This window comes from Lepisma saccharinum, chromosome 22, assembly GCF_977018435.1.
Source record: "Lepisma saccharinum chromosome 22, izLepSacc3.1, whole genome shotgun sequence".
Taxonomy (NCBI): Eukaryota; Metazoa; Arthropoda; class Insecta; order Zygentoma; family Lepismatidae; genus Lepisma; species Lepisma saccharinum.
The window spans coordinates 17,847,534-17,868,753 of NC_139250.1; the positions used below are offsets into that span (position 1 = coordinate 17,847,534).

The following is a 21,220-nucleotide window of genomic DNA, read 5'->3' on the forward strand; positions in this document are numbered from 1 at the left end:
AATACGGTCCAGGAACCTTTTTTCCGGATAAATTTAAATAAGGTCCAGGAACCTTTTTTCCGGATAAATTTAAATACGGTCCAGGAACCTTTTTTCCGGATAAATTTAAATACGGTCCAGGAACCTTTTTTCCGGATAAATTTAAATACGGTCCAGGAACATTTTTTCCGGATCAATTTATAATACGGTCCAGGAACCTTTTTTCCGGATCAATTTATAATACGGTCCAGGAACCTTTTTTCCGGATAAATTTAAATACGGTCCAGGAACCTTTTTTCCGGATAAATTTAAATACGGTCCAGGAACCTTTTTTTCCGCATCAATTTATAATACGGTCCAGGAACATTTTTCCGGATAAATTTAAATACGGTCCAGGAACATTTTTTTCCGGATCAATTTATAATACGGTCCAGGAACCTTTTTTCCGGATCAATTTATAATACGGTCCAGGAACCTTTTTTCAGGATAAATTTAAATACGGTCCAGGAACCTTTTTTATCCGGATAAATTTATAATACGGTCCAGGAACATTTTTTCCGGATAAATTTAAATACGGTCCAGGAACCTTTTATCCGGATAAATTTATAATACGGTCCAGGAACATTTTTTCAGGATAAATTTAAATACGGTCCAGGAACCTTTTATCCGGATAAATTTATAATACGGTCCAGGAACCTTTTATCCGGATAAATTTATAATACGGTCCAGGAACATTTTTTCAGGATAAATTTAAATACGGTCCAGGAACCTTTTATCCGGATAAATTTAAATACGGTCCAGGAACATTTTTTCAGGATAAATTTAAATACGGTCCAGGAACCTTTTATCCGGATAAATTTATAATACGGTCCAGGAACATTTTTTCAGGATAAATTTAAATACGGTCCAGGAACCTTTTATCCGGATAAATTTATAATACGGTCCAGGAACATTTTTCCGGATAAATTTAAATACGGTCCAGGAACCTTTTTTTCCGGATAAATTTAAATACGGTCCAGGAACATTTTTTCCGGATAAATTTAAATACGGTCCAGGAACATTTTTTTCCGGATCAATTTATAATACGGTCCAGGAACCTTTTTTCCGGATTAATACGGTCCAGGAACATTTTTTTCCGGATCAATTTAAATACGGTCCAGCAACCTTTTTTCCGGATCAGTTTAAATACGGTCCGAGTTCCGTATTGAATATTGAAATTAAACAAAACGCAAATTGGACCGAATTTAAATTGTATGAAAAAATAGGTTCCGGTCCTGTAGCGGAACCCAATAGAACCCATTAGAATTTATGAGTTCTTGGACCTTAAACAACCCTGATTTATAGTCATTTATCTAAGCAGTAAAACACACATGACTATATAAACGACGTCTTTAGTTTTCGTGTAAATATAACTTGTATACACAGTGTGTTTCAAAAATCGCGCAACCCAAAGTTTAATCGCCTGTAACATGAAAACGGTATGAAATGTTAACACTGGGTTTCCTGCATTGTAAAGCCTCGTCCATTGAGATATTTTTTAATGCTTAATATTATCAATTTATTCCATACAGAAAATTATATAAATTACTAAAAGGATGGATGTCCGAATGCTACTTTTGGCTGAGAAAAATATGTAAATAATTATGGAATGGTCATAATTAGATGACTGATGCCATGTTAATGTTATTTTCGACCAGGGTCATGTGCGGCAATTGATAGGATCTAGGCTGACAATTATATGGGATAAGTGAAAAAGTGCCAGTTTAGAGACATATAACCTTAGTTGGCAACACTAGCAGGTCGAAATTTTGTCAACAGACGCATGCAACATGTTCCTAAGTATAATTATACAGTTGTGGTGTATTAGTACATTTGTAAATATTTGGAAACGCATAGTGTGTTTAGATTGAAATAGCGACGGATGACAACATGGAACGGGTTGTTGTGTATACATTAATTACACATTTGTAGAAGGACAAACCAACTCTTGCTCAACATTCTCGGTTATTTTTCTTTGTAACTTAATAACTAACTAACTAACTCTCTAGCCTTCTTAAACCCGAAGGTTCATGGCTGCAGCAACACAGGCCTTCCATCTGTCCCTATCTTGAGCAAGATTTATATACTCTTTTCCATCCCTACCGATTTCCTTTAGGTCCATCTCAACGTTGTCCCTCCATCTTCGTCTTGGCCTTCCTACAGGTCTCTTACCATCTGGTTTCCCAACAAGAATCCTGTAAACTCCTCTTTCCTCTCCCATTCGTGCCACATGGCCTGCCCACCTAAGTCTTCTTGATTTAATTATTCTAATAATATCTGGACATGAATACAAATTATGTAGTTCTAAATTATGTAACCTTCTCCACTCACCTGTCTCCTCATCCCTTTTAGGTCCAAATATTTTCCTAAGAATCTTATTTTCAAATACTCTCAATTTATGTTCCTCTTTTAATGTAAGGGACCAAGTTTCACACCCGTATAATACTACAGGCAAAATTACTGTTTTGTATATTTTAACTTTTAGTTTCTTAGATATTAAACGAGAAGACAAAAGTTTATGAAGAGAGAAGTAACATGCATTTCCTGAATTAAGCCTACTTTTTATTTCCTCTTTAATATAATTTTCATTTGTTAATATTACTCCTAAGTATTTGAATTTGGAAACTGGTTCAAACGAGTTGTTATCAATAATTAGATTTTGATTATTACCTAACACTTGGTTTCGGCCTGTAAGCATATATTTAGTTTTCTCTTTGTTAACTTCCAAACCTATCTCTTTAGCAGTTTTGAAAAATATTTTAGCATTATTCTTAATCGTATTTATATCATCCCCCAGTAAGTCTACATCATCTGCATATGCTAACAACTGAGTCACACCATTTAATTTTAGTCCTTCTTTAGTTTCTTTTACCTTCCGAACAGCATATTCTAAGGCAAAATTAAAGAGCAATGGAGATAATGCATCTCCTTGTTTTAACCCATCATGAATTATAAATTTGTCAGACATATTATTACCCACACGAATTTTACTTTCTGTTTCACTGGTGCATATTTTTATCATACTAACAAGCTTCTTAGGTATTCCAAACTCTACTAATATATTATATAATTTATCTCTTTTGACCGAATCATATGCTTTTTTGAAATCAATGAATAGCTGATGGACATTTTGATTATATTCCCACTTTTTTTCAAGTGTCTGTCTGATGTGAAAAATTTGATCTGTAGTTGATCTGTTACGTTTAAATCCACATTGATAATCACCTATAATTTCATTAGCATATGGGGTTAGTCTTGTTAAAAGAATGTTAGACAATATTTTGTATGTTGTTGAGAGTAGAGAAATTCCACGGTAATTATTGCAGTTCATTTTATCACCTTTTTTAAACACAGGAACAATTATGGATTCTTTCCACTGTTGAGGGATTTCTTCTTTATTCCATATTAAACAAATTAATTTATGAATTTGACATATTAATGAATTTCCACCATATTTAATTAACTCAGCTGGTATTAAATCAATGCCAGGTGCTTTGTTATTCTTAAGCCTTTTAATAGCATCTTTAACTTCAGTCAAGTTAGGTTCTGGAACTAAAGGTTCTGCTGTGTGGACTTCATTTACTTCTGCTTTATCTCCTACATGGACATTTAAAAGGTCATTAAAGTAGTTCTTCCATCTATTTAGAATATCGCTTGGGTCAGCTAGAAAATCACCGTCTTTATCTTTTATCAAGTTTACTTTAGGTTGCCACCCCTTTCTAAATTCATTTACACCTTTATATAAATCTCTGATATTTTTATTTTTGCTGTTTGTTTCAATTTCGTTAATTTTGCTTTTCAAGTAATCTCTTTTTTTACTTCTAAACGTGCGGTTAACTTCTCGCTTTATTGTATTATAATTGCTTAGATTTGTATCATCCGAGTTATTTAACCACCTAAGTCTAGCCTGATTTCTTATTTCTAATAGATTATGACATTCATTATCAAACCATGGCTTACTTTTTCTTGGTTTATGGTATCCTATACTTTCTTTAGCTGCTGATTCTATTGCATTACGTATGTGCTCCCAATTCTTATTTACGTCTGTTTCATTTATATTTTCATCATCATTTAAATCCTGCAAAACCTCAAATCTATTTGACAGTTTAATTTGGTAATCTTTCTTAATTCTTTCATCAGCAAACTTTCCTGTATCAAATTTTATAACTTTTAGATTTTGTTGCTTATGATTTATCACTGAGAGTCTTTCTCTTAATTTAGCAATTACTAAATAATGGTCACTGGCACAGTCAGCACCTCTATGTGTACGAACGTCAATTATACTTAATAATTAATTGTAACTTAATGCACATTAAATATTTTGGATCTAAGATTTGTGTTTAGTTACACACTATGTTACAGAGTCCGATTACTTTTGGAACATTCCCAGCTGACTAGCTAGCGAGTCTACCAACAGTGCAGAGCCTGAACAGGAGAGTTTGCGATAGGTGCTGAGTTGAGATGACGTCACTGGCTCGCTACTTGGTTGGTGGTTCCAGAAGTTACGACACACACCCAGGTTGCAATAACAGAGTAGCCAGAAATGTTAAGGAAATAATTTCGTTCTAGACTAAATAAATTCAGGGGAGGGGGCATAAACTTCATTCCAGACCTCGGGGTCTTATATATGAAACATCCCCTCCCTCAAGGACCAATGCAACCAGAGGTATGCAACGACCCAAGTTACGTCGTAGCAAAAGATTTATTGTTGATTTGTTTAATTTATGTACATGTTCGTTTTACCCAATGTTATTTGTTCATTGTCAAAGAAGATTTCATATAGGAGGGCCTGTATGGTCATATGATAATTTTTTTGTGCGAGGTTGGCAACTCCGCAAAAAAAAAAGCGAGTTGGTAACGATGGGAAAAGTTAGAGATTTTCTTTTTCTTTCTTGCGGTTTTGGTTAAAAAAAAACAAAGGAAAGATGATTTTAATGTAAGTCTAAGTTTGTGATTTTTCAAGGCATTATGTGAGTAATCTTGTGACTATATCTTGTTTCTAATCTGCTGCAAATAGCAGAGTTGAAATTTAAGTGAAAGATTTGCATCTGCAAGGCTTTTCTAAAGTAGATATCACAGTGGAAGTGTCTTTTAAACGTGTAGAGTCACGTGTGTTAACTAGTTTCTAGTAAATCAATTTACTGTTAATAAAACGTTAATTATGTGATGTTAAGACTGTTACTTAAACACAGCAAGACCCTGAGTGTAAAAGAGTTCTCGTACTCCTAGCCGGGGACTCCTAACAGGTAGCAACATCCAAACGGGAATTCCCCCTCATCGTCACACGCTAAAGGTAGCTTTCAGACCGAAGCAACACAGGCTCCTCCTATCTTCAAAAATGCACTGCGCATGCGCAACCAAGAGGCCGAGACGACACGATATTTGAGAGTTGGTAAGGGACGACTTACCCGTAAGCACCATCTTCCACTACGTTCTTGCAGGCTAACGCGGTTCTGGCGCCCGGACTCTCCGTAGGGCTAGTGTTGTGTCCTTTTTAGATAGCACAGTAACTTTGGTCTAGGTTTGAAACAAGCTATTCGTGTAAAGTGAACTTTAACAGCAAGCTTGACATAACCAAGTTTGCCACAGAAAGCTGCATGCTTGAAAGAAGTTTGCATCATGCTTATATCAAGCTTGCCGTATCCAACTCGTGTAAAGTAAGACAAATCAATTAATAATCCACATATGATGTTGATAAAACGACTCGATCAGAGAGAAGCGTGCAGTTTGCCGTGTCACTTCGGTGTGAAAGATTAAATTTATTTCTGAATATTTGTTTCCAAGTGACGTTCGTTTCTCGCTCCATAAGGCAGCTTCCAGACCGGAGCGACAAGCGGATCCCTTCGGTCTGTAAAACTTCATTCACTGCGCATGCGTAACAAACAGATGGAGGAGACACGATGCACGCTGTTGAGAAAACGGCTTAGTCCGGTCGACATGAAAGCGACACGTGCAGCTTTTTGTGTCACTGCGGTGTGAAAGGTTGCATTTATTTCTGAAGTTCCGTTTTCAGGCGACATTTGTCGCTTTGGTCTGAAAGCTCCCATAGACAAACTTTGTAGAAAGACGAAATTTTATCATCGTTGTCTTCCTTATGAACTAAAGTTCCTCAATGTGGATATGGTTCCTTGCATATCTGTAGTCATTCGCTTGGGAAAGCCCTGAAGAAGGTGCATTCACTCGCAGGGGAAAACATTTCTTGGGATCCGGCTTCGAGCGCCCAGAAGGCCATCCGGAAGCTTCCAGAAGAGACTGCTGCGATCCCGGAAATGGAACTTCTTAAGTCACAGCTCGTCTTCAATGGCGCTCTCCGATGACGGCGGCGGCGGCAAAGACACGGCGAAACGTGGTCTCAAGGTCACAAAACGGGTTTCCCCTGAGTGGGTAACCGGAGCAATGTTGCTAACTTCTACCTCAGTAAACCCTCTACATTGAATGACCGTTTCGTTATTTACAGTCGCTTTTCTGCTACTTTTGGCTTATCGCGAAGATGAAGAAGAGGGATGATATGATGAAGGGGCACTCACAAAGTACACCCACGCCAAGGCTGGGATTTGAACTCTGGAAATTCGTGCTAACCACTTCGCCGCGGATGTCGTCAAAGCAACTTTGGATTTTAACCAGTGCGCCACTTTATAAAGAAAGAACGAGAGACAGAGAGGTGGGGGCGGAAAGGAGGAGGGAGGGGGAGAGAGAGAGATTTTTTTGGTCTCTCTCTTTTCCTTCTTCTCTCTCTTTCATAAAAAGGAGAAGCTCTCTCTCTCTCTCCTCTCTCCTTTCTGTCTCTCCTTTCTCTCTCTCCTTTCTCTCTCTCTCCTCTCTCCTTTCTCTCTCTCTCCTCTCTCTCTCCTTTCTCTCTCCCTCCTCTCTCTCCTTTCTCTCTCTCTTCTCTCTCTCTCCCTCCTCTCTTCTCTCTCTCTCCTTTCTCTCTCCCTCCTCTCTCTCTCCTTTCTCTCTCCCTCCTCTCTCTCTCTCCTTTCTCTCTCTCTCTCTCCTTTCTCTCTCTCTCCTCTCTCCTTTCTCTCTCTCCTTTCTCTCTCTCCTTTCTCTCTCCCTCCTCTCTCTCTCCTTTCTCTCTCTCTCTTCTCTCTCTCTCTCCTCTCTCCTTTCTCTCTCTCTCCTCTCTCCTTTCTCTCTCCCTCCTCTCTCTCTCCTTTCTCTCTCTCTTCTCTCTCCCTCTCTCTCTCCTTTCTCTCTCTCTCTCTCCTCTCTCCTTTCTCTCTCTCTCCTCTCTCCTTTCTCTCTCCCTCCTCTCTCTCTCCTTTCTCTCTCTCTCTTCTCTCTCCCTCTCTCTCTCCTTTCTCTCTCTCTCTCCTTTCTCTCTCTCCTTTCTCTCTCTCTCTCTCCTCTCTCTCCTTTCTCTCTCTTTCCTCTCTCCTTTCTCTCTCTCCTTTCTCTCTCCCTCCTCTCTCTCTCTTCTCTCTCTCTCTCTCCTCTCTCCTTTCTCTCTCTCCTTTCTCTCTCTCTCCTTTCTCTCTCCCTCCTCTCTCTCTCCTTTCTCTCTCTCTCTTCTCTCTCTCTCTCCTCTCTCCTTTCTCTCTCTCTCCTCTCTCCTTTCTCTCTCCCTCCTCTCTCTCTCCTTTCTCTCTCTCCCTCCTCTTTCTCTCTCCCTCCTCTCTCCCTCTCTCTCTCTCTCTCTCTCTCTCTGTCATCCTCTTCTTTCTTTCTTTCTATCGGGGGCGGAAGGCAGAAGGGGAGGTGGAGGCAGGGCCCCAGCCGACCTTTCCCCGGAGAAAGGGAGAAAGAGGTAGAGAAGAGGAGAAAGAGAGAGAGAGAGAGAGAGAGAGACAAGAGCAAGTTTCCTTTTTCCTTCTTTCTTTCTCTCTTCTTATTCTTCATCTCTCTCCCTTGAAAAGAGGAGAGAATGAAGAAAGAGAAGAAGAACAGGCCTCTTTCTTTCTCTCAGAGAGAAAAAGCTCCTTCACCTTCTCTCCTTTCGAGGAGAGAAGAAGGAGCATTTCTCCTTCCCCTCGGAAAGAAAGAAACAGGAAATGGAGTAACATGAGAAAGAGAAAGAAGGGGCCCTCCTCTTCTTCTTCTCTCCCTTTCCTTAAGGGGGGGTTGATGGAAACACCCTCCTCTCCCACAGTTACGCTAGTGGGACCACCGTGCAACGTGTCTCAGTCGGGAATCGAATCCGGAATCCCTTGATTACGACACGACGGCGTAACCACTGCTCCATCGGGGAGGTCAACTAGTTGATTGATTGTTTTATTTTACTTCTCCTTTCTGCAGCTGGCTAATCGCGAAGTTAAGCATGAATGGTGGTGAGATTAGATTGATGAAGGGCCAATTAATCGAATGAACGACACGAGCTTGAGCCTCGGTAGCATAGGCGAAGTTCTGGAGGGGCCAGGGAGGGCCTGCCCCCCCACTTTAGAAAAGACTAAAAAAATAACACATGATGAAGTTCAGTTACTACATTTTTGTTATGAAGCCATATCGCAAATCATGACGTTTGGCATGATGGCATGTGCTGTAATTGCACCGCAATAGCGGGTCTTAGACGATTTGATTGATGTGTACAGTTTGAAGAAAGAAAAATGTAAAATGACCTTGTGTTGGGTCAACAGTTACTGCTGAGACATCAAAAGAACTTTTCAATTTATTTTTTTCTAAACTTTCTGAAGCTTATTATTGTACCGTAACTTTTTTAAAGTAATACGAGTATTGTACCAATATAAAATTAATGATATGCAAAATGCAATAATCGTACTGTTTTGCTTCTTTTAAAACTGACAACCAATATACTAATTAATATTTGTTTAATTAAGCGAGGAAATTTAACATTTTCAAATCTAAAAGGCCTAGAACTCAGTGTTTTTAAGTTGTTCTTTTTTTAACTTCCGAGGGAGGGCCTTCGGACCCCTTATAAACTACGGGATATTCAATAACCCTCAGGTACATCATATGCTTCTCCCAGAGTCTGCCCCCCCCCCCAAGCAAGGGCTCAAAGTCCGCCCATGCTCGCTAGTCAGCAAAATGCACTCCAGGGTGTATTACATACAATTAGTGTGCATTTGCACGATCTTTTTTTAGTTTGTATTTGACCATTTCACGTCACTTTTCTGCCACTTTTGTCCAATCGCGACGACGAGGATCAATGGTTGATTAGCCGAGCTAGACGAATGGTAAATCAACAACATCCAACACAGTCCCAACAGAGGATTGCTGTGGTTTGCCTTCAATTTTCAAGAGCGCATAGTACCGTTGCACTCCGTCGAACACAGGTTGCGTATTTGTAATTTACATTCACTTCCTGCTGCTCTTACTTAATCGCGACGACGAGAATGGAATGATGAAGGGATATTCGATGCCCAAGCCGGGAATCGAACCATTAACCACCGGTGGGGAGATCATGATGGGTCACTGAACTCCCTCAGTGTGTGCTAGCGATTCTGTAGTTTCCAAAAAAAATGGTAGATGGCAGTGGCAACGTTATCTTTTGCTATTCAAACGTTTCACTGACAATTGAACACACATAAACGCTGGAAAAGACACGCGATATAAACTTCTAGGAGTGACCTGTTACCATAGGCGCCGACTCCATGGGGCTTGGGGAGGCTCGAGCCCCTCCCAATGTTAACGATGTGGGGGCAGAGCCCCCCAAATTATTTTTGCTTAAGAGGATCTAATATATTATTTTGCTTCTCTTGTAAAGTTTACTCTGAATTGTGCCACATGAACTTTACTTTAAATACACATTTGAAATGTTCTAGACCATCAACTTTGGGAAGCTGAGACCGCTAAACCATCAACTTTGGGGGGGGGGGGCTATGACCAGAGACAGCAGAACACATGACTATGAACTATGACACATGAACTATATACTAAGTATATAATTATGAATATTGTTAACATTTTTATTAAAAAGAGTTTCAAAAGATGATGGGCATGAACTAGGAGAGTGGATGGGACGTTCAGGCTACAAATGGCTCTCACGTGACATTCAGAACGAGATCATTTACGTATTAGGGAGATTTGTTTTGCGCTCCGTGGTAGCAGATATTAAATATTAAAAGTCGGGAATATTTTGCTATTATGGTTGACGAAACTTGTGACATATCCATTCGTGAACAATTGACATTTTGCATTCGAACTGTAAATGAAAATTTAAATATTTATAAGGGATTCATGGGCTTTTACGAGATTCCGAACACTGAGGCCAAAACTTAAAAAACGGAGGGAGTGAGTCATTCATTAATTTATTTCAGTGATCAGAGCCCCCCAATAATTTTGACAAGTCCGCGCCCCTGCCTGTTACTCACGCACTTACTTGTGACAGAGCGCTTCCGTGTGCACGTGTTGACTGCAGAGCGAGCAGCGGTACTGTAGCGTTGTAAGAGGGGCGGAACGGAGGGAGGCAGAAGGCTTCGTCGGTCACGTTGGAGCAGCGATTCGTGAGAAACAGAAACAGGAGATGATGCCGTGAAAAGGAGGGTACCTTCGTCTACACCTACAGTATTTGTTTCCTCTCAATGAAAGCGACTCCTCTGCTACTTACTGGCCTTGAGATGCAGCCGGGAAGTTCGCACATAACGGAGCTCTGGTGAACGCGAGCTGCTCATTCCTGCTGTAGAGGAATTCATACCTCATCAATTTATCCTAACTCTACGTGTAATGTATCCGAAATAAATTTGTAACTAAATTTCTAACCAAGCAGGTCTAACTTTCATCTTTTCTCTTATTTCAGGCTTCGCTTGGTTTGGGTGTTCTGCAAGCTGACATCTTCAACAACAAGCCATTCAGTAAGATGCACAGACGAAGACAAATTCCTATGGTCAATGTTTAACTCCACTTTAAGCTCAGTTTAAAGTGGAATACGAACAACTGTGCAATTTGACCCTGTAAGAATCGAACCTAATGAATACATTATCATAATGCATCACATACAGGGAAGTATACGCTCTTATGTAGGTATATTGCCTTTTTACCTTATTTATTGAACAACCCTCGTATTTTCGATATTTTCATCTCCAACCAGAAATGACACTCGGAAGAGCGAATTTAAGAAGAGTAACCAAAAACAATGTCAATTTACATAAGATGAAATAGCGACATCTAAACGTCTAAAACTAGCAATATATCCGCTCTATCAACATAGTGCGTGACAGCTTAAGAAAATAAAATCAACCGCCCACAAAAGAAGAGCCATTATCCGCCTCTGCATCTTGCCAGAATAAGTGTTTGCAGTCTGCATCCTCTGTGGCGGTTTCTATTCCATGCCTGTCCAGGAGAGCTTGCTCCTATCGGTTTCGTCAAATTTCCATCCATCCTCATCGTCGCGATTAGGCAAAAGTGAGAGAAAGACGACGCAAAAATAATCCGCACACACACACATTACTTAGGATAACCACATCACTCGTGCATATATTTATCCAAATTTGGTTGAAAATATGTGCACTTGGCAACCCTGTCGGCGCAAACCTCGTACAATTCAAACCACGCGAACTGTCGGGATTCCCGAGATGCGTGCGTACAAGGTAGCGGATCCCTACGTCAGAGGGCGGGATTCCCCACCTGGCCACGTGACCTGCCGTCGCCAAAACAAAAGGATAATAATTGTGTCAGAAGGAAGGTTGATCCACATGATAAATCATGGCTGACCAGCTGTTAAAGTATGTGGAGATGATTAATAAAAAAACGAACACGATCCGAAGGTAAGCTGATATAATTGTTCTACAAGGACGTTCAGGCGTGACACAGTTGTTTCGTATGGTTTTAATGTTGACAGGGCATTGCGAGAGAACGTCTATGTAATGTGATGAGTGAGATGGAAGCGAAAGGGGAGACAGGGAGGGAGGGAGGGAGGGAGGGAGAGAGGGAGAGAGAGAGAGAGAGAGAGAGAGAGAGAGAGAGAGGGAGGGAGAGAGGTATAATCAGGAGACAAATCGATCAGAAATTGCAAATATTATTATTCATATCAGTGAGGTGATGATGCTGATTCTGGAGTTGGCAACCTGATTTCTTTTGAGTCAGCAACCTGATTTACTATGATTGGTTGATTTGGTGTTTTAAGTCCACTTTAAGCACAGTAAGGCTAATCGGGACTGGACCTACAGTTTAAAGTGGGATCCGAACCACTTGTGCCTCCACCGGGTATCGAACCCGGGACCCCTTGATTACAAGGCGACGACACTACCACTGCGCCAGCGGGAGGCCCTGATTTACTATGAGTTGGCAACCTGATTTACTATGGTTTGGCAACCTGATTCACTAAGGTTTGGCAGCCTGACTTCCTATGAGTTGGCAACCTGATTCACTATGAGTTGGCAACCTGATTCACTATGGTTTGGCAACCTGATTCACTAAGGTTTGGCAGCCTGACTTCCTATGAGTTGGCAACCTAATTTCTTATGAGTTGGCAACTTGATTTCTTTTGAGTTAGCAACCTGATTCACTATGGTTTGGAAACCTGATTCACTATGGTTTGGCAACCTGACTTCCTATGGTTTGGCAACCTGACTTCCTATGATTTGATTTGTTGTTTTTTAAGTCCACTTTATGCACAGTAAGGCTAATCGGGACTGGACCTACAGTTTAAAGTGGGATCCGAACCACTTGTGCCTCCACCGGGTATCGAACCTGACTTCCTATGGCTTGGCAACCTGACTTCCTATGGGTTGGCAACCTGATTTCTTATGAGTTGGCAACCTGATTTCTTATGAGTTGGCAACCTGATTTCTTAGGTAAATTTATTTCTATTCATAGCCTAGGACCACGTGACATAACCCAGATCTTGGACTCTGCATACGCCACTGGGTATAATGAGGAAGAGAGATAGATACATTGATACACACACAAGAGGAGAGGCGAAGTGAGGGAGTTATATACAGAAAAACATGAAGAAAGGAAGAGGGCACGGGGGAAGAGGGAGAGAGAGAGTGAACAGGAGAAGGAAAGCAAGATGAACAGAAGAAGCAAGAAATAGTAAAAGGGGCGAAAGAGAGATAGAAGACGAAATACAAAGGAAGGAAGAAAGGATGAGAGAGAGACAGAAAGAGAGAGAGAGAGAAAGAGAGAGAGAGAGAGAGAGGGGGGGATGGAGGGAGGGAGAGAGAGAGGGAGAGAGAGAGAGAGAAAGAATGAAAGAAACAGTACGACAGAGAAAGGTATAAAGCAGAAAGAGATGGATATAAGAAACAAAGAGGCACGTATTTAGAAATACATTTCGAAGGGTACGAACGAAGTGTCTAATACTAATACTAATAATACCAATAATAATAATAATAATACTAATAATGACAATAATAATGTTTAAGTTAAAATCATACTATATTAATTAAAATAATATTAATACGTAAATTAATTAACATCTTAATATTATTACATTAATAGGCACGATGCATTATCTAGCTTACGTGTAGTTAAGATTGCCAAAATTTTATAAAAACAACTGCTCTGGCAATGACATTAAATGTCAGATAAAATTAATTTAAAAATTTGAAAAATATATAAATAAAGAATTGAATGTTTATTAAAAAACAAAATATGATTATGTACCCACTTGACGAAAGTAAAGTTCCTGATTAATATTTTATGTACAGGGTGTCCCGTAAGTCCCTTCCCATTCATATATCTTATGTATCTAGTGTATTAGAGTTTTCTGTGTGCTGTTGCGCATAATATTACGCGATGCCATGTTTTGCGACACATTTTTCTCATATCTCAATATATTACAACAATGGTTTATACCGAAACTCGATGGAATCAGAGATGAGGTTTGGTTTCAACAAGATGAGTTGAGGGCAGTTATTACAGCGGCATTTTGGAACAATAACCCCTGCTATATTGCGAAAAATGTGTCACAGAACATAATGAAGGACAGCACACAGATACACTGGACACATAAAATATGTGAATGGGTAGGGACATACGGGCCACCCTGTATATTATTATAAGTAGTAAGGTGGATACATTTTCTTTGGTACTGTCATTCAAAGCTGTATGATCCCAATCTAATCCTTGCCTTCAACTAAGTTCGGAGAGAAAAAAAAAACTCGATTATACAAAAATAAATCGAAAAGTAATAGAAAATAGACAGAGAATTAAATAAACTAAAAGATTTTTAAAATAAATAGAGGAAAGAAAGAAGCAAAGAAGAAAGAGAAAATTAATGAGAGAATAGAAAAAGAGGAAAAGAGAGACAGATGAGCAACAAAATTATCTGCTGTTCTAAATTTCAATTTAGAACACGCATTACGCATTAGAATTACGCATTATTGGGGCTAATGGAGACTGCCTCGGGTAAGTTTTAAACATTTTTATTCGAACACAGTGGCCCGACCCTGTGGCCGAGTGGTTAGCACATCGCGCTGCGACGCCAAGGGTCCCGGGTTCGAATCCTGGTCGGGCTTGGTTGTTTGTGAATGTCCATTCATCAATTTCATCATTTCATCACTCATCCCCATCTTCGCAAATCATCATTTCATCACTCATCCCCATCTTCGCAAATTAGCCAAGAGGCACAAAACGCGAAGTAAAATAAACTAAATCAATCAATCGAACACAGTGATTATAAATCTCTAACTCAACCAAACTCGTAACGCTATTGATATATATATTTGGAATGATGATTATATTTAAACAAATTTTCAAATGTTATTGCTAGATCAAATAACAGTTCGCGAAATTCACTATAAATTTTAATTGCATTTCTATTCTATTTTTAAATCATCTACGTCATTTTGACTACATTTTCGGTATTAACCCGATATTCAACTGTCGCGCTACGATGCCAGGGGTCCCGGGTTCAAATCCAGGCCTTGGCATGGATGTTTGCGAGTGCCCATTCATCAATTTCATCACATCATCACTCATCCCAATGTTCGAAAATTAGCCAAAAGTGGCAAATCAATCGATATGCAACTGCTATTTTTAATCGCGACGATGGGATAGATGAAAAAAGGAATCCTGTCAGCTTGAAAGCAATGGATAATGAGGATTTATTCCGTAATCCAGATATTTGCAGTTTTCAGATAACCAGTTATCCAAATATCCGGAAAATGTTTATTCTAGGAGTAGTTGTCCTGAATTCCAGAAAAAAAGAAATTATCCTATTTGATTTCATTTATTTTATTTCGCTTTTCTGCAACTTTTGGCTAATATTGAGGATGAGGATGATATCGATGAAGGGACACTCACAAGGAACACTTATGCCCGGGATTCGAACCCGGGACTCCTGCGCTGTGCTAACCACTGAGATCACCAATTAAATTATCCCATATTCGGGCGGACTTTAAAGTTATTTCAGTATAGGTACACACAAATGATTGCTTATCCAGCCATTGGAACGTTCGTGTAAACTAAAACGGAATGTACAGAGTGTCTAGAAATAATTCCCTGATTTTATGAACATGATCCGAGAGAAGTTGTCCACTGTAAACGCATAGGAATTTCGATCTCAGCCATAGTGAAGGTGGTGTTATCATTAATCTCCTCCCCTTTTATCCTCGGTAACGACCAGGTAGGGCGAGAGGTTGAGTGAGCCCCAGAGCAGTTTATGTATGGCCTGGTTTCCTGCATTGGCTTTAGGCGCCTTACACAGACTGGTTCCAGGGGGTATTGCATTAACAACATGACACAGAAATTCTGAAATATCTGCAGTTGTGAATTCTGCAAGAACATGAAAGCAATTGTCAGTATTCCTGATGTGTATATCCGCCTCGAACATACGTAAACAATTACTTGAAATAACTTCACACTCAGTCTTAGGGAATTTCCCTGTATTTTGATTCTGAATTTGAAGAACCTCGGAAAGGAATAACCCCAGACTGCATTTCTTAATCTGTCCTTTCTCTCTCTGCCTCATTCATCATCTCTGCATACAGGCTCCGGTTTCCGCGTGCATAAAAAGCAAACAAAAGAAATGCGTAACTCGTTTCGTACCCGCTGCATCCGGGACGTAGCTATACTAAATGAAGGTTGCTTGCCTTTGGACGAGGCTCAGTGTTGCCACAGCTCGAACGCACAAATTCCCTTTCGAAGGTGAAAAATTACCGTTTCATCCAAAACTGTTAGGAAGCGATACAATTTAGGAAGCGATACAATTCAAGGAACGGTTCAATTTAGGAAGCGGTACAATTTCAGGAACGGCTAAATTCAGGAAGCGATACAATTCAAGGAACGGTTCAATTTAGGAAGCGATACAATTCAAGGAACGGTTCAATTTAGGAAGCGATACAATTCAAGGAACGGTTCAATTTAGGAAGCGATACAATTCAAGGAACGGTTCAATTTAGGAAGCGATACAATTCAAGGAACGGTTCAATTTAAGTAACGGTTCAATTCAGAAAGGGATACAATTCAAGGAACGGTTCAATTCAGAAAGCGATACAATTCAAGGAACGGTTCAATTCAGGAAGCTATACAATTTAAGGAACGGTTCAATTCAGGAAGCTATACAATTTAAGGAACGGTTCAATTCAGGAAGCTATACAATTTAAGGAACGGTTCAATTCAGGAAGCTATACAATTTAAGGAACGGTTCAATTCAGGAAGCTATACAATTTAAGGAACGGTTCAATTCAGGAAGCTATACAATTTAAGGAACGGTTCAATTCAGGAAGCTATACAATTTAAGGAACGGTTCAATTCAGGAAGCTATACAATTTAAGGAACGGTTCAATTCAGGAAGCTATACAATTTAAGGAACGGTTCAATTCAGGAAGCTATACAATTTAAGGAAGGGTTCAATTCAGAAAGCGATACAATTCAAGGAACGGTTCAATTCAGGAAGCTATACAATTTAAGGAACGGTTCAATTCAGGAAGCTATACAATTTAAGGAACGGTTCAATTCAGAAAGCGATACAATTTAAGGAACGGTTCAATTCAGGAAGCTACACAATTTAAGGAACGGTTCAATTCAGGAAGCTATACAATTTAAGGAACGGTTCAATTCAGGAAGCGATACAATTTAAGGAACGGTTCAATTCAGGAAGCTATACAATTTAAGGAACGGTTCAATTCAGGAAGCTATACAATTTAAGGAACGGTTCAATTCAGGAAGCTATACAATTTAAGGAACGGTTCAATTCAGGAAGCTATACAATTTAAGGAACGGTTCAATTCAGGAAGCTATACAATTTAAGGAACGGTTCAATTCAGGAAGCTATACAATTTAAGGAACGGTTCAATTCAGGAAGCTATACAATTTAAGGAACGGTTCAATTCAGGAAGCTATACAATTTAAGGAAGGGTTCAATTCAGAAAGCGATACAATTCAAGGAACGGTTCAATTCAGGAAGCTATACAATTTAAGGAACGGTTCAATTCAGGAAGCTATACAATTTAAGGAACGGTTCAATTCAGAAAGCGATACAATTTAAGGAACGGTTCAATTCAGGAAGCTACACAATTTAAGGAACGGTTCAATTCAGGAAGCTATACAATTTAAGGAACGGTTCAATTCAGGAAGCGATACAATTTAAGGAACGGTTCAATTCAGGAAGCTATACAATTTAAGGAACGGTTCAATTCAGAAAGCGATACAATTCAAGGAACGGTTCAATTCAGGAAGCGATACAATTCAAGGAACGGTTCAATTCAGGAAGCTATACAATTTAAGGAACGGTTCAATTCAGGAAGCTATACAATTTAAGGAACGGTTCAATTCAGGAAGCTATACAATTTAAGGAACGGTTCAATTCAGGAAGCTATACAATTTAAGGAACGGTTCAATTCAGGAAGCTATACAATTTAAGGAACGGTTCAATTCAGGAAGCTATACAATTTAAGGAACGGTTCAATTCAGGAAGCTATACAATTTAAGGAACGGTTCAATTCAGGAAGCTATACAATTTAAGGAACGGTTCAATTTAGGAAGGGGTACAATTTATAAAGCGGTACAATTTAGGGAGCTATACAATTTAAGGAACGGTTGAATTTAGGAAGCGGTACAATTTCAGGAACGGCTAAATTCAGGAAGCGATACAATTCAAGGAACGGTTCAATTTAGGAAGCGATACAATTCAAGGAACGGTTCAATTTAGGAAGCGATACAATTCAAGGAACGGTTCAATTTAAGTAACGGTTCAATTCAGAAAGGGATACAATTCAAGGAACGGTTCAATTCAGAAAGCGATACAATTTAAGGAACGGTTCAATTCAGGAAGCTACACAATTTAAGGAACGGTTCAATTCAGGAAGCTATACAATTTAAGGAACGGTTCAATTCAGGAAGCGATACAATTTAAGGAACGGTTCAATTCAGGAAGCTATACAATTTAAGGAACGGTTCAATTCAGGAAGCTATACAATTTAAGGAACGGTTCAATTCAGGAAGCTATACAATTTAAGGAACGGTTCAATTCAGGAAGCTATACAATTTAAGGAACGGTTCAATTCAGGAAGCTATACAATTTAAGGAAGGGTTCAATTCAGAAAGCGATACAATTCAAGGAACGGTTCAATTCAGGAAGCTATACAATTTAAGGAACGGTTCAATTCAGGAAGCTATACAATTTAAGGAACGGTTCAATTCAGGAAGCTATACAATTTAAGGAACGGTTCAATTCAGGAAGCTATACAATTTAAGGAACGGTTCAATTCAGGAAGCTATACAATTTAAGGAACGGTTCAATTCAGGAAGCTATACAATTTAAGGAACGGTTCAATTCAGGAAGCTATACAATTTAAGGAACGGTTCAATTCAGGAAGCTATACAATTTAAGGAACGGTTCAATTCAGGAAGCTATACAATTTAAGGAACGGTTCAATTCAGGAAGCTATACAATTTAAGGAACGGTTCAATTCAGGAAGCTATACAATTTAAGGAACGGTTCAATTCAGGAAGCTATACAATTTAAGGAACGGTTCAATTCAGGAAGCTATACAATTTAAGGAACGGTTCAATTCAGGAAGCTATACAATTTAAGGAACGGTTCAATTTAGGAAGGGGTACAATTTATAAAGCGGTACAATTTAGGGAGCTATACAATTTAAGGAACGGTTGAATTTAGGAAGCGGTACAATTTCAGGAACGGCTAAATTCAGGAAGCGATACAATTCAAGGAACGGTTCAATTTAGGAAGCGATACAATTCAAGGAACGGTTCAATTTAGGAAGCGATACAATTCAAGGAACGGTTCAATTTAGGAAGCGGTACAATTTCAGGAACGGCTAAATTCAGGAAGCGATACAATTCAAGGAACGGTTCAATTTAGGAAGCGATACAATTCAAGGAACGGTTCAATTTAGGAAGCGATACAATTCAAGGAACGGTTCAATTTAAGTAACGGTTCAATTCAGAAAGGGATACAATTCAAGGAACGGTTCAATTCAGAAAGCGATACAATTTAAGGAACGGTTCAATTCAGGAAGCTACACAATTTAAGGAACGGTTCAATTCAGGAAGCTATACAATTTAAGGAACGGTTCAATTCAGGAAGCGATACAATTTAAGGAACGGTTCAATTCAGGAAGCTATACAATTTAAGGAACGGTTCAATTCAGGAAGCTATACAATTTAAGGAACGGTTCAATTCAGGAAGCTATACAATTTAAGGAACGGTTCAATTCAGGAAGCTATACAATTTAAGGAAGGGTTCAATTCAGAAAGCGATACAATTCAAGGAACGGTTCAATTCAGGAAGCTATACAATTTAAGGAACGGTTCAATTCAGGAAGCTATACAATTTAAGGAACGGTTCAATTCAGGAAGCTATACAATTTAAGGAACGGTTCAATTCAGGAAGCTATACAATTTAAGGAACGGTTCAATTCAGGAAGCTATACAATTTAAGGAACGGTTCAATTCAGGAAGCTATACAATTTAAGGAACGGTTCAATTCAGGAAGCTATACAATTTAAGGAACGGTTCAATTCAGAAAGCGATACAATTTAAGGAACGGTTCAATTCAGGAAGCTATACAATTTAAGGAAGGGTTCAATTCAGGAAGCTATACAATTTAAGGAACGGTTCAATTCAGAAAGCGATACAATTTAAGGAACGGTTCAATTCAGGAAGCTATACAATTTAAGGAACGGTTCAATTCAGGAAGCTATACAATTTAAGGAAGGGTTCAATTCAGGAAGCGATACAATTTAAGGAACGGTTCAATTCAGGAAGCTATACAATTTAAGGAACGGTTCAATTCAGGAAGCTATACAATTTAAGGAACGGTTCAATTCAGAAAGCGATACAATTTAAGGAACGGTTCAATTCAGGAAGCTATACAATTTAAGGAAGGGTTCAATTCAGGAAGCTATACAATTTAAGGAACGGTTCAATTCAGAAAGCGATACAATTTAAGGAACGGTTCAATTCAGGAAGCTATACAATTTAAGGAACGGTTCAATTCAGGAAGCTATACAATTTAAGGAACGGTTCAATTCAGGAAGCGATACAATTTAAGGAACGGTTCAATTCAGGAAGCTATACAATTTAAGGAACGGTTCAATTCAGGAAGCTATACAATTTAAGGAACGGTTCAATTCAGGAAGCTATACAATTTAAGGAACGGTTCAATTCAGGAAGCTATACAATTTAAGGAAGGGTTCAATTCAGAAAGCGATACAATTCAAGGAACGGTTCAATTCAGGAAGCTATACAATTTAAGGAACGGTTCAATTCAGGAAGCTATACAATTTAAGGAACGGTTCAATTCAGGAAGCTATACAATTTAAGGAACGGTTCAATTCAGGAAGCTATACAATTTAAGGAACGGTTCAATTCAGGAAGCTATACAATTTAAGGAACGGTTCAATTCAGGAAGCTATACAATTTAAGGAACGGTTCAATTCAGGAAGCTATACAATTTAAGGAACGGTTCAATTCAGGAAGCTATACAATTTAAGGAACGGTTGAATTTAGGACGGGGTACAATTTATGAAGCAGTACAATTTAGGGAGCTGTAGCATTTAAGAAACAGTACAAACTATATATTCCCCTGATGAAACCGCTTATTGTATGATGTTTTTCTAAATTTCATGTAAAATTAAAAGAGCATTATAAATGCAACAAACATGATGAAGTTGTAAATGGATTTAGATAAAGAACTTTACCATGAAAAACAGGATGAAATAAATAAGTCATAGCCCCACAATTGATATACCTTTTTTGATTTTGATTTTCTTTACTTCTCTTTTCTGCCACTTAGCTATTCGCGAATATGAGGATGAATGAATATATGATGAAATTGATGAGGAACAATACGAAAGAACACTATGCCCAAACAGGGATTCGATTGATTGATTGAGTT

General features: G+C 38.9%; 1 protein-coding gene across 2 annotated transcripts in view; it reads right to left on the bottom strand.

The window, feature by feature from the left end:
• Ac76E (adenylate cyclase type 2 Ac76E) overlaps positions 1 to 21,220 on the bottom strand; it is a 943,073-nt gene that overhangs the window by 26,012 nt on the left and 895,841 nt on the right. The window lies entirely within an intron of this gene.